This window comes from Manis pentadactyla, chromosome 15 (assembly GCF_030020395.1).
Source record: "Manis pentadactyla isolate mManPen7 chromosome 15, mManPen7.hap1, whole genome shotgun sequence".
In the NCBI taxonomy this organism is placed as follows: Eukaryota; Metazoa; Chordata; class Mammalia; order Pholidota; family Manidae; genus Manis; species Manis pentadactyla.
In genome coordinates, this window is record NC_080033.1 from 53,113,102 (window position 1) to 53,130,745 (window position 17,644).

At 40.8% G+C, this 17,644-nt stretch overlaps 1 long non-coding RNA gene across 1 annotated transcript; it reads left to right on the forward strand.

The window, feature by feature from the left end:
* The first annotated feature begins 467 nt into the window (after nt 1-467).
* LOC118918598 (uncharacterized) lies at nt 468-16,138 on the forward strand. The gene is made up of 4 exons (XR_005027207.2): nt 468-725; nt 4,537-4,592; nt 5,358-5,439; nt 15,965-16,138. It is a non-coding gene; the product is annotated as an uncharacterized LOC118918598 (long non-coding RNA).
* The last annotated feature ends 1,506 nt before the right edge of the window (nt 16,139-17,644 follow it).

Sequence of the window (17,644 nt, forward strand, 5' to 3'; positions counted from 1 at the left end):
GAGAACAGCTGGGACTTGGTGGGGACCCCTGGCTAGGACAAGTTTCCAGGGAGGGAGCTGGCGGAAAGAGAAGGGGCAAAGGGAAGGTGAAGTAGCAAATGGATAGAAAAGGAAAAGGCATCTCCAGGGGGGACGGGGATGAGGCTGGGAGAGCGGGGGAAGGACCGGTCCGCGAAGTAGGCTAAGCTCGGCGCGGAGGGAAAGCAGGGCGAGAGGGGCGGGGCGGGGCGGAGCCGAGGAGTTAACGGAAAAAGAGGCCGAAGAAGGGAGAGAAAGCCTCGGACGGTGCGCGAACGGGAAAGGACGGAGGAAGGGGTGGGGGCGCCGAGCCCCGCCCGCAGGCTCCCGGCCCCCAGCCCCAGGGTCCGCGCGGCGCCGGGCAGCGTGCGCGGGGGCGGCGGGCGGGGCGCGCTCTCCGGGAACCACAGCCCCGCGCCCGCGCTGCGCAGCCCCACCGGGAGCCCCGCGGCGCCCGCCGCCCCTGGCCGCGTTTCCCCGGCCCTCCGCGACGCCGGGCCTTTCAGGGACCCTTTCCTCGTCCGAGGGAGGAGACAAGTTTCCAGTCGCCCAGCCCCCTTGCTCCTCTGCTTCCCCAGCCCTAACCTACCCGACGCCTCCAAGGTGACAGGCCTCAGGGCCCCGGACACCCACAGCCCCGCCGCACGCACGACGGTGTGAGGGCTTCGCGCGGCCCAAGAGGCCGAGCGCTATTGCCGAGGGCGCAGGTGAGTGAGACGCGGTGCCGGCCGCTTCTCTCCTCAGAGCCCCGGTCCACGGTCCGCCTCCTCTCCCAACCTCTTTGGTTCTGGCTTTTCAGCTGCCGCTTCCTTGGGCTCTGAGCCTTGGAACTTGCAGTGTGACCTAGGCCGCCGCCGCCGGAAGTACCCACACTCCAAGCGGGCATGGCAATGATGACAGGGCGCTCTGACCTCTCCATTTCCACTCATAAATGTAGTGACACAGAAGAGAAGGAAAGAGGGTCCCAACTGTACCTCAGAAGATACTTGAATTTTGCTCTCGTTCGCCTACTAACTTACTATCTGGATTTTCTCATCCTTTCCACGTGGGAATAAAGGGACCGTGAAGCCGCTGTCAGTCTAACTGCACATACAGAGAAATGTCTAAGATCAGTCATGGCGAGACATCTCTTGATCCATGAGGAATGTTCTAGTAATTCTGCTTTAGAGGCACATCCAGGAATGAGCCTCGTCACATGTAATTTAACATTACTTGCAGTTTGCCCTCTGCTTTTCTGTTCAGAATTTATCAAATGACAGCAGTTGGGTTGTTTGTTTGTTTAGACCATCCCATTCATGAATGATAGCATTAGTGCATTTTAAAAAAGCAAGTTAAAAACTAAAGTCAAAAAATCATTTGGTAGATTTCCACAGACATTGCACACCTGAATCAAATGGAACCCAGTGTAGAGCCACAGTAAATGCTCCTTTCCACAACCTGTGTCTACCAACATGAGTGGATAAACAAGATGTGGTATATCCATAAAATGAAATAGTATAAAGGATTAAAAAGAAAAGAAATACTGATGCATGTTACATCATGAATGAACCTTAAGAAATGCTAAATGCCCGATGTAAAACCACATATTGTTTGATTTTATTTATATAAACGTCCAGAAAAGGCAAATTTATAGAATCAGAAAGCAGAACAGTGGCTGTCCTGGCTAAGGATTTGAACAGGAATTGACTACATAGGGAGATGTGGGAACTTTACTGGGTGATGAAAATATTCTGAAGTTGAATAATGGTGATGGTTGCACAAATCTATACATTTAACTAAAAGTCATAAATTGTAACTTTAAAAAGGCCCCCAAAAAATCCACAAAACTTCCTTCCACACCTTTATTTCTAGAGTCTGTGACCTGCAGTTGAGCCTCAGGGAGAAAACTTTTTGCAAGGCAGTTTTAGATAGAAAGAAATGAAATGTAAAAAAAAAACACAAAAAGTGTTCTAGTTTTTATGGAAAGATAACCATACTTCTATTCAGCGAGTTCTATTTTGGCAACTCCTCCAGAGTCTTCTAAGTGTTAAAGCAAGTTAATTCCCCCCTTTCACTCTTCTAAGTGATTAATTCCTGGGAACTAGAGTTAGGTATTCCAGTTCGTGACATTTTAAACACACCTACACATAGACACAGTACAAAGTGCACATTTTAGAGGGGATTTTTTATGACTATGTTAGGATCTGTCTTAGAAATCCATATCAAGTGCTTGGGTGGAGTATTGTGTGATTACAGTTTAGATTAAAAAAGGAAAAGAGGAAAAAAAAAAACCTCCACTGACAGCTTAAATTAAAAGATTGAGTTCATCCAGGCAGCCAGAAGTTTGGGTGTTTATCCTAACTTGCCTCACCTTTCCTTCACCTTGTTCTTCTTCAAAGGAGGAAGCCAGAGTTCACAGTTGCTCTGGAGCCAGGATTAAACAGCTCTTTCTGCTTCCTGCCTTTTCCAATCCAGACAGAGATGAGGCCCCAGTGGGCTTTTTCTTGTCTTTGTCCTCATCAGCATGAGGCTGATAATTTCCTGGTGGTTTGGGCATCAAAGGTACCAGGCTCTCAGCCCTTTGATGCGCTTCCCTCAGACTGCAGAGAGCCAGGCCCTGCTGAGTCAGTTCCTTGTTTCCACTTAGAAGCTCCAGGATCCCCCAGGCCTTCTCAAAGCTTCCTGCTCTAGAGGCATCCTTTGGTAAATGGTATAAAAAGTGAGGCAAGATCCAGGTGGGGAGATGGGTTTTATCATTGCACCAGGCTCCAATCATGCCCTCCCTAGACAGAGGGAGAACTTTGAGAAAGATGGAAGGAGGATGGCATTTCTGAAGCAGAACTTCAGGTGGGGATTTCCATGCCTGGGTCTGCTGAGAAAAGTGTGAAGGCCACAGGCTTTGATCTGGTCTGATGCCTGGTTCTGCCACTTAATAGCTGTACAACTTCGGTCAAAGACTATCTCCATGAGCTCTAGTTTCTAATTCTATAAACAGTGCCTATGGTTTTCACATTATGGTGCTTATTATCTGTGCCTGCATTGTTGCAGGGATTAAATATGCCCACATATTTAAAGCAGTAAGCACTGTGCCTAGAGTAGAGGCTCAATAAATGAAAGTTATTAATTACTGTTATTAATTATGAAGTAGATTATTATCATACCTTAAGTGCCCTGAGCAAGAAATGAGTCATGTTATGAGTATGAATTATAATAATGATGGAGATTAATCTTATCTTAAATGGTATTAGTAATAAAACTTCTGGCTGAGAATATTATGTCAGTTCAAAATTTACAGACACTGTAAGACCTACCTGGGGTCATACAGAATTTTATGTGCCAACCACAGACACAGGGGCCTTGGGTTCATGTCCTAGATCTGCCACCAATTCACTGAGTCATCTTGGGTAAGTCATTCTCTTTCTCTGAGCCTAGCTGTAAATGGAAGCTGACACAAGATAAATTCTGGGTAGGATCCTTACAGAGCTGACCTTCTGGATTTTTTAAGTCCTACTCTTCCTTAAAATAGAAAGCATCTCATAGGTGCAATTCCCCTTCCCACCACTAAGAGTAGTCAACCAGTCATCTCAGGCTCAGCCCTGACTGTAGGCATTGCCTGCCTCCAAAACACGCTCTCTCCTAACGTTATCAGTAGCATTTCTTTGTTTTTCCCCCTCTCACCCAGACTGTAAATTACCCAAGGGTGAGGATACCCTTCTGGTTTGTGTCTGCACCCCCCCAAGCACCTGGTATATTAAATATGGAAGTCCATATTTGATTAATTGATAATGTTACAAAATATTTCGATTGTATTAAGGCCAATATATCAGTCGAAATCACCACAATAATACTAGGTTATGAATGACCCCAGGGCTCAGTGGCTTAAAATAACAATTATTTACTCATACATCTGTGGGTTGCTGTGGTTGTCTGATCTAGACTGGGCTGGAGCAACTCAGCTCAGCTTCCTGTAGTTCTCATTCTCCCGCTGGGGCTAGTCTGGACGCATTCTCGTGGTGATAGGAGCTGCACAGGACATCAAACAGAAATATGTTCACCCTCTCGAAGTATAAACTTAGAACTGGAAACTCTTCTCTCTCATTGTTTTAGCCAGAGCACATCGCATGACCTAATTGAAAGTGAAAGGGTGGAGAACGCTAAGCTGTTTTCTATAGTGGGAGACACTTTACAGTTGCATAGTAAAGGGTGTGGATACAGGGGAGGATGAAGAGTTGGGGCCATTAATATATTCCCCTGCAGGCAGAATCAGGTTTCCAGCACTCCTTCATCTGAGTCATCTTAGGTTGTATCCTATAATGGTGAATATTAGAAGAAATAAAGAATGAGATGATGTTTAGTCTTACACTAAACCTTGTAGTGAGGCCCTTCCTTTACTTCGAGGCTCAACTAGGAAAAGAACAAAGGAGGAAGATATAATGTAAACATTAATATATAAGCATATATAAGTCACCAGCTTATATATAAAACTAGAAATTCTCAAAATATTCCTTCAAAGTATATATTATTATTTCTATTTTACAGATGAGAAATTTGAAACAACAAGGAAATTGTACGCACTGCCCAGTATAATACCACTGGTAAATACTGGAGCTAGGATCCCAACCTATGTGTGTTTAGCTCACAGGTAGTCCCACTAGCCTGCCTTTCAGAAGAGGAGCTCATGCATAGATTCTAGTCTTGATATGATTGGGGGGTTTGTGGGGAAAAGGGAGAAATTTCCTCTCCACCCAAGGGAGAGGGCATCCATTAGATCCCTAGGCAAAGTGCCTGGAACACAGTAGGTGTGCAATAAATACTCATGGAAGGGTTGAAGATGAAAGACTGAAAGGGAGGAAGAGAGAGAGGGAGGGAAGGGAAATAGAAGCAGAGAAGGTAAGAGAAGGCTATAAGGAAAAAAGATATGTTTGTTGATCTAATTGGAGAAACTATCCTTTTCCATGGTGGACAGAAATCTGGATTCTGAGGGTCAAGCGTTCCCTGCCCCTACTGGTGCTGAGAACAGGTACACCTGTTCTCAGGTCTCAGGCACACCTCCATTCCATAGCCTAGAAGGTAAAACATAGAATTCTCCAGATTTGAGACATTTGCATTTGCTGTTTCCCCTGCCCGAAGCACCCTGCCCCTAGTCATTCTCGTGGCTTGCTTCCTCATATTGTCTGTTTAACCAGGACTTCCCTGGCTCTCCCATGAGTGGAAACACCCACTCAACACTTCAGTCCCCGGCAGCCCATCACTTTCCATCCCTTTAGGTGGCTTTATTCTTGCACATAACACTTATAGCTGCTTGGAATTGTATATTTACTTTTATTTACCTGTTTTTATTGGTCATCTTGCTCCACTAGGGTACAAGCTTCAGGAGGGCAAAGGATGTCATCTCTCCTGTTCCCTCGTGCATAGAGCATCTAATACTGTGCCAGACATATGGTAAGCACTCAGTAAATATTTGCAAAGTGAATACATGAATAGTAAATGCATGAAAAACGCTAACTGAATGAATGAATCCCAAAACCAAGAGCAGATGGATCATCTGCTTGAATCTAAACATGGTGCAAGTGTCCCTGTTTACAAAGTGAATTTAATGATGGCAGTTTTTCACATTACAAAAAGTGATTCTTCACTTTACCAAAAGTTTCGTATGAAAGCTTGTTAAAACTGCTACCTCCTTTAGTGCTTTTAAAAATATAATCTAATTTACAAAATGGTGGTATATGGACAACTTTTCTTGAATATTCGAATTTCTTAAAATGAATTACAGGTATGCATAATGACAGTTCTACATTCTCATTTCTAATTCTAGTTTGCTTGCTGTATGGACTAAGAGATGGGCTTATTAAAACGCCTCACAGAAGGCTATTTCAATGTTTGTATGTGCATACATTTACATCCTTTTTTAAACTTGTGAAAAGGCACATTTAAATGTGTTTGCACTCCGGGAGAACCATTGGAAATGTTATTCAAGACTGGTACTGGCTTGCTTTGCAAATAGTCTGCAATTTGAACAACAGGTTTAAAAGAGCTCTGTATTCCAATTTTCATGAATGTTGAAACAGTAACCAGCAGTGCTGAGAAGGGAAAGGTGGAAATCACCCTTTCCAATGGGAAAGCTTTTTTAAAAAAGTATTTCTTCAGTGTCCTCAGCTTAAGCTAGATGAACTTACACAGCATGGGCTATGACTATTTCAATGTTTTTTCTAGTTGTGTATGTTACCCTGTCCCTGTTCAGCTGTTTCTTTGGTGGTTACGAGCTAATAGTGGTGTTTCTATAGTGCACAGATAGGTCAAACAGAATTATTACACATGGCTGGCTCAAGAGCTTTCTTCTTGGACACAATATTCCACCAAAGTCTCTCTATTTTGATTTGATTGACAGTCACCTTAGTTCTGGATCTTAGGCTGTGATGGATTCCACGTTGTACAGAATATTGTTCTGGGCTATGGGTAGAATTTAAGAATAACACCTTTACTTTAAATAGCGATTCAGAAAATGTTTTATTAAGGGCTTTAATTGTGATCCTTATAGCTATTCTACAAAGTATGTATTCTTATTCCCATTTTATAGGTGAGGATGGTAAAGCTCAGAGAATTGAACAGCTTACTCAAAGTCCAACTGTTTGCTAATAAATGAATAATTAAATGTGATTTGATTGCTCAGAGTCTGTAAGGGGACATAACTGGGGGACTAATTTATATGAAAACCATGGTAAGGAGAGGTGAGTTATGGCCTTCTTTAAAGGTATTCTTTTTTAAACTGAAAATTAAAACATGCGGAAGAGTTAGGATAGGTGTAGAGAGAGAACATTCCATAGAAGGAATAGACTGTGTAATGGCATTGAGGCAGAATGGGATGGGGCATTCTCTTGAGAATGTAAGAGAAGGTAAGCCTTCTCTTACCTTCTCTGCTTCTATTTCCCTTCCCTCCCTCTCTCTCTTCCTCCCTTTCAGTCTTTCATCTTCAACCCTTCCATGAGTATGAACCTGAGAAAGATCCATTAGGCTGATGTTTAACAAGCTTTGGGGAAGTACACAGAGACAAATAATCCTGAGGTTTGTAGGGTAAGGAAAGAATTCTGAATTATATCCCAAAGGCAGTGGGCTGTTGTGGAATTTTTTTCTTAACAGGAGCGATCTGATTGTATTTCTTGACATAGAGCATGATGGCTGTGAGCTGTTGAGAGCAGAAATGCTTGTATGGAGACTGTTGTAATTAATGACGAGAAAGGGACTGCTTGTTTGGTAGTAATGGCAGTGAAGAAAGTGTGTGCCTAGCTGTGTTTGTAAATGGAAGCAGGACTTTATTGGTTACGGTAGATGAGAGAGAGTAAGATGTCAAAGATCATCCTCCCATGACTGAGACAAGCAATTGGGTAGCTACGTGCTTATATTGACTAGGAGGATGACAAATATGTGACCAGGTGTGGGAGGCAAGGTTCTCCAATCTGCAGTTTTTTGAAACCATTTTGGGCACTAGGCTGCTCTCCTTTCCTGTGCCCACAAATATCCTCCTGGATCAGGAAAACAGCATCACCTGATGATTCATTACGTAAAAATAGAAATCACTCTGCTCTGAGCAGGAGCCCTGAGTTCTGAACTCTGACTTTGGACGAATACTTACCTTGCTCTGAGTCACTTCTTCTTGGCTAAAATGAGAAGGTTTGCTCCATGGACTTCTTTGTTCCTGTTTCTCTCTTGAAGCCCATGATAACTGATTATGATCCATCCAGGCATAGTTTTTCAAAATGATGTCCAAATGATACATCTGTATTGATTCTATGTCAGTTGGACTCCTGTGCTGAGACACAGGTGTCATAGGACATGGGGCAGTGGTAATGACCAGAAGACACACAAAGGCATTCAGGTTGTCCCCAAGCTCGGGGTGGACACTGGTCAGTTCCCCTAATGTTGCCACTTAGGGCCATTTGCCAATAACACGTTGTTCATGGCAACCTGCTCTCTTTCCTGCCTAAAATGTCCACACCATTGCTCGTCCTCATTTTGTCCTCGGCTCCTATCAGGGGAGAGAACAGGATCCCATGGCATAGGAAATGGGCTTGGGAACTGAGCTGCCCATGTTTGAATCCTAGTAATGGCCCTTGCTTGAGGTGGACAAATCTTTTACCTCTGTGAGCCTCAGTTTCCACATCTGTAAAATGACAGTAATATCTGTACCTACTTTAGAGAATTATTGCTAAATTTGAAAGGTGACAATTGCCTGGTTCCTCAGTGAGTATTTTCCTCCCTCTGTTCCCACTCCCTGCTCCCACCCCCATTATCTTTCATTTTTCAAAACAGGGCTAAGGGATCAAACATTTCAGGAACACATCCCCTGACCTTCCCCTGCTCACAGAGAGTCCTGTCTATAATTTGATCTTGCCACAATGTATTATCCACTATGCTGGCCTGTCTCACTCATCTCTGCAGGAGATATCTCGAGACCAATAATTTATTTTTTCATTTAAAACCAGTTTATATATTAATTTATTTATTTTCATTATTATGGTATCATTAATATACAATCATATGAGCAACATCATGGCTACTAGATTCCCCCCATTATCAAGTACCCACCACATACCCCATTACAGTCACTGTCCATCAGCATAGTAAGATGCTATAGAGCCAGACCAATAATTATTGATACTTCATCACTGTACCTCAAGCACACAGGCATATGGCAGGTGTTCAGTTAATGTGTGCTAACCTTTACTTCTACTGCCAAAGAAGATGTTTGAAGAAGGAATCCTAGAAGGATGAGGACAGAGAGAAGGAAAAAAAAATATCCCATATGTCATGCCAGCTCCTCAAAAGAGATTTTGGTATAGAATATGAAGGAAAAACAGAGTAAAAGCAGAATCCATTAACTGGCCCAAATTGCATTAGTCGTTCTCTACTCTGTGACATACAGTCATCATTTAATCTTTAGCACAAGCAATTCTTGATTGACTAAAAAATATTTATCAAAAGAAGCAAAATTTACCATGTGCATTTACAGTCTAAAGTGCTCTCCTCCTATAGCTTTGCTTACATCAAGGGAAGTGGGAAAATGCACACAGACAGTCTAATTTCTGTAAGTCAGATGAGTCACAGAAGCAAACACTGGGAGATGTACATCAAAATAATCATCAGATAAAATAGTTTTGAATGTAGCAGATGTATAAAACGGAGTAAGATTATTTTGTCAGCTAAAAGTCTGTATACTTACAAACGATCCTGGTAGAAAGAATAGAGAGATTTAGCCAAACCATCACTTGAATGGAAATATGATTTCAAAGCAGAAAGCCAACTACAAAAAGCAGTGAGTCCTTTCCATCCCTTTCCTCCTCACCTTACTTCCTACCCACGTGCCCAACACCCAGTAATTGCTTTTCCATGAAAAACATGTTTTACTTTCCTTTTGTGAGCATTTCACAACATTATTCAAAGTTTCATTGCACCCACATTCCTGATGAAGAAACAGTAATGCTAGGTGATAGGAGCCTGCCCAAATTTATACAGCTTAGACATCCTGGAGCTGGGATGCAACTTTCTCATTCCACTGCACCCTGGTATTTCTCAGATGTAAACTGATGAGCATTCAGTCTGATGGGTAATAACTTCCTGTAAACTGGACATTTAACATTTCATAATACATCTGTGTTCTGAAGCCAAATGCATGGAAACCTATCCAACTCTGCCTGTCTCCAAATGCCCATAGCATCATCCTCTTTGTCTACCCCATTTCCCCTGCTTAGAACAAGCTTTCCCCTTTATGCCCTGGCTAATTCCAATTCATTCTTAGAAAATTAAATGCTCAGGTGTCCTATCCTCCAGAAATATTTTCCTAATCTCCTTGCCCCTCTCTCTCCCCTGCCAACAATTTAAATTTAATAACCTTCCTTTGTGCTCTGTGCTCCATGTGCCTAATTCTGATATGGTACTTGAATGGTCACTTAAAAAAAAAATCCTCCCAAGACACTTATTTCTTTAAGGGTAGGGGCCATATTTTATAAATAATTTGGGGATACATATCCCCAGATATATACAACACCCTAGCAACTACCATAGCTCTTGGCAAATGGACTGTATATGTGCATGTGAAGATAAAATAATAGCTAGCATTCATTTAGTGTGTAGATGGATCAGGCACCTTTTTAAGCAGTTTACATGTAAACTCATTTCATTCTCATCATATACATGTGAAATTAAATCTATTGACAAGGATCTTTGAGAGAGGGATAGAGACAGAGAGAGAGAGGGAAGGACGGGAGGACTGCTTATGCAAATACACATGTAACTTACCTGTGCAAACACTTATACAACATACACATCCCAGATCTGGATACTTTACCTAATCATACACTTGATAAGTTTCAACACAAAAAGATGGACAACACATTGATAAACACGCAGTGCAGATCCATGACGGTTCTCTGCTCTCTATATTCTGCCACAGACTATTAGAGTTTTCAGTCCTGAGTGTCACATTAACAATCAGGGCATTGAAGGACCTGGAATGTGAGCCACACGGAAAAATGATTTGAGGGTGTACAATTTGAAGAAGAGAATGCTCTAGGGTGACATGATCACTTTGTTCAAATATCTAAAGGTTTGTCATGAAGAATAGTGATGAGATTAATTTGGTTGGACCAAGGAGGTACAAAAGTGGGACTGATAGAAGCTTCAGGGAGGGAAGAAGAATGCTTCTCAGTCTGTGGAAAGATTTCTGGCCAGAAAAGTTTCTGCCCCTAGATCTTGTGTACCTTGGAGTAGAGAGCTTTCATTCAGTTCAGGCGTGGGAACTTAGACTGTATGTCCACCTGGCAGATGTGGTCATGTTTCACAGGGGACTTCTGCTGTGGGCAGGAGAAAATGTTACAGGGCCACCATGGTCCCTTTTAAGTTTTAATGGACATTATACTAAGTCTACCTAGAGTACCATATTCCTCAGACAAAATGTTGAAAGTACTATATTGCTACCACTCCAACCATAATTACTATTAATAGTCATGTAATAGGTGTTGTATGCAGGATAGTTATTGTGTAACAGGTATATATTTCCTCTGCTAAACTTTTGCATTCTGCATGCGCCATGGCATTTAACCTGCACAGTCCTGAATAGTTGATGTTATCAATCCCATTTTGCAGCTGTAGGGAATTGAGGCTCTGGGAGGTGAAACCGTCTGCATGGTTAGCCACATAGTACAGCTCAAGCCCATGTGTGCCCAACCACAAAATCAATTATGTCTCTGTTTTAAGAGAAGGGGCTGGGAGAAGAAAAGAGAAGAAAGAAGAGGAGAGGGGAGGAATCCAAAGGAGGGGAATAACAGATAATAATCCTAGGCTTAAGGCAGATTTATTTTGGGAAAAGATGATACTCTGTTCCTAGAATGTACTAATTTCTTGTGTATCCAGCTATACATTGCTGGTTGTACAGATTGCAGTTTTCAATGACAGATTCATTTGTTGGACTCTTTCTCCGATGAATATGTTTAATATTGTGGCCACTGCACCCTTCATAGGAAAAGCTGTTTCACAGTTGCATGAGAACAATCAATTTATATGTATGGCTCATACACATCTTAAAAAGAGAGATCAAGGGGGACTTCGGTAGGGTAAGTCAAAGACCTTGAATAGGATTGGAAATCAAAGATAGTGGAAGATTTGGGGATATCATCAGGATATCATGAATAATGAAATGAAGCACATATCTGAAAACAATGATTCTGAGCAACTTGACAGAGATAATCTCTTCCTCAAGAGACTTAAAAATCCAAGTTGGGTGAGCTGGTTCAGACAAACATGCTAGCATCAGTGGGATAAAAAGATAGAAAGCATAGAACAAGTGTCTATTTTTTCATGTATGGTGTTCTCCTTATGTGCTGTACATTCTCCAGCCATCTTTCAAGCCTACCACCACTACAAAGTCTGTATTCACTTCTCGGATCTCTGTGGTTCTCTCTCAAGCTCCTATAGAAATTACCCTCTGCATCCCCAAAATTAGATTTGGAATCATGTTCTGTCTTGTAGTTTTGGGTTTCTTCTGTGTCTGTTCTTGCACGTGCAAGTGAGAGAAATGCCCATGGCACATTGCAGAGTCAATAGGGAAGTGCCCACTGGAGGTCTTCAAGGGACTGTACAGTGTGATCTAACTTGGAACCTTCAGCTTTGCAATTCTAAGAAATCAGTCTTGTCTGAACCCCAGAAATGATGATTGATGAGGGTATTTATTGTATTTTCCTAACACTGCAGCTATCTCAATGTTAAACAGAGGTGATCTGGACAAAACAGAATCTCACAGTCTTGACTACTTGTAAGGCAATGAAGACAACTTCATGCACCAGGATTTCTCCCAGGGGGAGCCCCATATGTGTTTTGAAGAAATACATACTGTCTGGAATGGATGGTGAGCAGCAAGACCATATGCAAGTGGAGAGAAATGGCTTCCAAATTGTCTTTTCAAGGGCAGCATAGCTCCAGGAGAATTTTTTGCAAGATGCTTTAACATCTTGAGTGGTTGACAGGTGAAAAAGTGGGAGTCAAGCCAGAGTAAAGATAGATCTAAATTGTACTGGGTTTGCTACATTGCACAACTTCAGGTGGTACTATTGGTGCCCAAGCAGAGAGGTGCCTATGGAGAAGATGAATGTCTAATGGAGATATATTTTCCATACAGATGCAATATAAGTCTTCTTCTTTATTTTCCTGCCAAACACCTTCAGTAAGTTTTATCATGTTTGATGCTTTCATGACACTGGATTGTTTTGGGGGCAGACTGTTAAAAAGGGAGTAAGTTACAAATCTGAGTCACCATCGGTGAAGCAATACTTTCCCTGCATCTTACAAACTGAAGGAGCAGAGGACATTTGGATTACACAGAATTATGAGATAATGCTTAATAGTTTTTGGGGTTGTTACAAGGATTAAACGAAGAAAATATAAACTCAATGGAAATCGCAGATACTCAACATGTGTTTACTGTTTGCTTATAAGAAAGTCAACTTATATGAACTACTCATAAGAAACTAAGTATGTTAATGAAGTTGGTAAAAATGAGAAGTCTGAGACAGGTGCGTGTTGTGCATGCATGTGTGTGTGTCGAGAATTGCATAAAAGGACCTGTTATGATTATAGATTTGGGGGAGTCTCACAGATGAAGAAATATGCCTCAGGGAAGACCCACCCAGGTTGCTAACAACCTCAGACTCATAACCTTTGTGCCAGCTCTGCAATAGCACCAGCCCTGTCAGAGGGGAGAGGGGCCCACAGGGGCATGTCCCCGCCACACCTTGCTGAAACACATTGGAAATCTGTCTGTCTCATCTCCTACTTCTCTTTTGATAGCTACACTTTTCTCCGAATAGGTTGACACAAGCAACTTTGCTACAGCAGAATCTTCCCTCTGCCCAGGAGCTATTTTTTTGTTATGATCATATTTCTCATTTATTTTATTTTATAGTTTTTAATCTCAGAATGTGTTGTTGTTAGGTATTGTCCCTTGTTCTGGAGACAAAAGATTGACAACTTATCAAAATTCCAACTCTAAGGCAACAACATTCCCAGTAAGAAGTGTATGGTTCTTAGGAGAGGAATCTTGCTCTTCTCATTTCTGCATTGCCAGTATTTCTAGCAGTGAATAGAAGCTCAATAAAGACTCAGATATTTCTTGGGTTCCTCTTGAAGAAAGAGTCTATATCGCATTTCACACATTTCCTTCAACAAAGACGTTTGCCTTATTCTTGAAGTCTGTCATTGTTAAGTGTACTTTCTTGGGTTCCAGTAAATTAAAATTTGTAGCAACTTAATCTGTCTTTTCCAAACGCATTTGTAATGCTTGGTATTCTTTATCTTCTTTTGACTGTGTGTCACATATCATTATACTACATTGCATTTTTAAAAGAGAAAACCTACAGAAAGTGTTTTTTTTTAATCCTTTATTTTTATGGCCCATAGCAATTAAAGCTTGAAATTAGAATTAAGGATTGTGCATTTTGATGCAGGTGACTATATAGATGTATTAACATTGTGGCAAGGTTTTTCTTTGCAGGCACAAGGCACAAAGTTGTCATTAGGAAATATAATACTCATTTTTTGCTTGATTAATTATAGTGAAGGCATAACAAAATATATACTGGGTGTTAGAGCAGGCACCATTTGCAAAATTGTAAGTCATGGATAAGCTGAGGTATGAATCAAAAACAATCTGTAAGAAACTCACAGAGAAGTATGAAATTTGCTTTGTGAAATGCTTTTGGAACAGAGAATTTATGCACTTAAAATATGAAAATATACACCTTGAGAGCACAAGTCACAATCTAAGAAAGTCTGAGTTCTCCTCACAGATTCCTAAATCAACCATAGCTTTAGGTATATATAACTTTGGAAGATATTCTGATAATGATACATAATAAATAATACATAACATATGATATAAGCATAACAATAGCTACTATTTTCTAATAGTAGCCAGACATCCAAAAGATGCTGGGCCTCATGCTAAGTAGTCTCCATGATTATCTGACTTAATCCTCATGCCTCTGCCAAGTATGTACCGTTTTCTTCTTATTATTATTATTATAAAACTTACATTCGGTGAGATGCTCATATCTTAGCTGTATAATTTCATGCATTTTGGCAAATGTATACATCTGTGTATCCGATTCTCCAGTCAAGAAGATAGTATTTCCATCGCCCTAAGAGATGCTATTTTTAGCTGTAATTTCCAGATGAGAAAAAGTAGAATCAGAAAAGTTAAATAACTTGCCCAGTGCCACACCAGCAGTAAGTCCCCCAAGTGGTGGTCAGACCCATGCTCCTTGCTGTACTGTTCTAGCTCAGCTTCAATCTTTGGCTTTCGTTTTGTTTTGTTTGGAGAGGAGACAGATTGGAAATCTGATTGGGACTAGTCTAACAGTGTTTCTAACAGTGTTTTTAAAAGCTGCTAATCATTAGGGTACCCTCACTTTGTAAGGCCAGAGATTCACATCCCATCTTTGAAAGTCTGATTTAGTAGTTTGGCATGTGGGCCTCTAATCTGTATTTTTCTATATGCTTCCTAGCATGAATTTATCAGGACAAGATAATGTAACGCCATGGTAATACATAAACCAAGAAATCTCAGAAACTTTTCATATTAAAGTTTATTCTTGCTCACAAAATCTACTGCTTGGATGACTCTCTAGAGAAGATACCCTCTTTTCTTTTCTTTTTTTCTGGTTTTATTGAGGTATAATTGATATGTATGTTCAAGATGTACAATATGTTGATTTGATAGTTCCATATAATAATATGATAGCCACTCTAAATTACCAAGCACCTCCATCATGTCATATTATTACCTTTTTTTTAATGGAAAGAACATTTCAGATCTATTCTCTTAGCAACTTTCAAGAGTACAATACAGTATTACTTACTGTAATCACCATGCTGCACATTAGATCCCCAGAACTTAATTCGTCTTCAAACTTTATATCTTTTGACCAACATCTCCCTATTTCCCCTACTCCTTAGTCCCTGGTATCCACAATTCTGTTCTCTGTCTCTATATCCTCTTGGACATCCTCAGAAGATGAAGAGAAGAGCTGAAGGGTCACTCGTCAGCTCTTAAATCTTTACCAAATCCATCAGTGAGGACTCATCACATGGCCCTCTTGGAAGGGAGCTGAGAATCGTGGAGGAGGATACATAGGTTTTGGGAGTAGAGTTAATGTCTGCCACAGTCAGGTTTTGAGAATCATTCACCTCTACGTTTCTTTCTTGCTTGCTCTGGACGTTTGTGGATAAGTGTGGTATAGAGAGATTTAATCTTTAGTTTTCCAAGTAGTTCCCTTACCATGACAACTCTGCCATAGCATGTCCCCCCAAGTTTGTCCCTGTCTTTGCTTTGACTACTGTGCCTAGGAAAAGACTGAAGCTATTATACAATTGCTGGTAGTCCTGCCACCATTCTCCTTGGTTGCTCTTTCCTTTCTTCAAGATAACGTTAAGTTGGTCCCAGCCAGAACGGTTTGTATTCCCACATGAACTTGCTGCCAGCTGGATGCCAACTTAATGCCTGCTGATACTTAGATGGCAAAAGGTTTAAGGTTCTACCCTCTGATGGCTCTGAACTGACCCAAATCAGATGGCCTGGCTTCTGATCCAAACTCCATCATTTACTAGGTTTGTGAGTTTGGTAAGTGACTTAATCTCTCTGAACCTAATTTCCTCTCGAGTAAAATGGGGGTAATTACAGTTTCTACCTCATGGGACTGTCATGTATTAAAAATGATAATCCACGTAAGTGCTTAGCACAGGGCCTGACATATGGAAAGCAACCAATAAACTTTGTCTACTCTTTATAATGGGATGTCTTTAAGACTTTAAGACTGCAGATCTGCTGATATCTAACAAAAAGAAGCTCCTGCATTGCCTCACCGGAGAATCGGATTTCGCCATTATAGTACTAAAAAAGAAACCTTTTTCCTTGCTTTCAAATTAATCAATTTCAATTCATTTCCCCACCTTCTTATAAAACCAGCTCTGACTCTATCTTTCAGCTCTAAACGACTTCTTTATGAAAGTTAAAATGAAATTAGCAAAATGGTACTTTTCTGTCAATGAAAATATATCAGCTCTAAAAGGGTTGTGAACAGTAACTCACATTTCTCCTACTCTTTACTACATGAAGCAGTGTGCTATCTAACAGGAGGATGTTAAATCATGCAAAGTAAACTCTCTTCCCCCAGAGTGGCAAGTGAGCTATTTTCAACTTTCTGTTGTGACACCATTTTTTAGGTTGTGTCAGCACGCCTATTATCAATTTACCTTTTCACAAGCTATGTGCATCTTCTCCAAGTGAGTTTATTAAGATTTCTTCCCCAAGATTGTCTAGGTATTTCCCTGGATATCTTAGTTGGATTATCCTTGAAAAGGTGCTTTCTTGCTCAAATATGAAAATATTAAAGGCTCTACCTACCTCAGAGATTCACAATATAAATTGGCACGTAGGTATACATTAGTACATCTGGCATATATTTCCTAGACATTCTCAAGTAATATCTGTTCAGGTCTGTTCAATTGATCACTTACAAAACTGATTTGGCCATGAAAAATGTATTTTCCCAAAAAGGGGTGTTTCAAGGAATGATATATTTGGCAGGATCATGGGTGGGATTAATGATAACTTAAGCTATGGAACTTGGCCAGCTTCTCAAGTTTAGAAAGATGATGATAAAGGAGCTATTGCTTGATCTGGTCTAATTTTATAAAGTCAGTGGGAACCACAGACACGCAACTCTAACCTGTTTGATGGGACGGGGAATAGGGTGAGGAAAGTGAGGTGCCTATCCCAGGTCTCACAGCATTTAAGGAGATACCAAAAAGCTTAGTAATCAAGGTTAATAGAATTTAGTTTTTTTTAGATTCTAATTTTTAATGCATAATTTAAAAATATTGCAAATACTCCCTGATGAACAGAATGGCAATTGCTTCTGACTCTAATATGACTCTATAGGACTGCTACTTTTATTCTTTACTTAAAATTTTGATATTTTTTTATCATGGACTTTATGCACTAATTCTGGTATTTTGAAAGAGTGAATTGAAATATCACAGGCTTTAATTACTGAGTTTTTTTTGGAGCCATTTAAACTTTATACCAAAGATAAATGCCTTA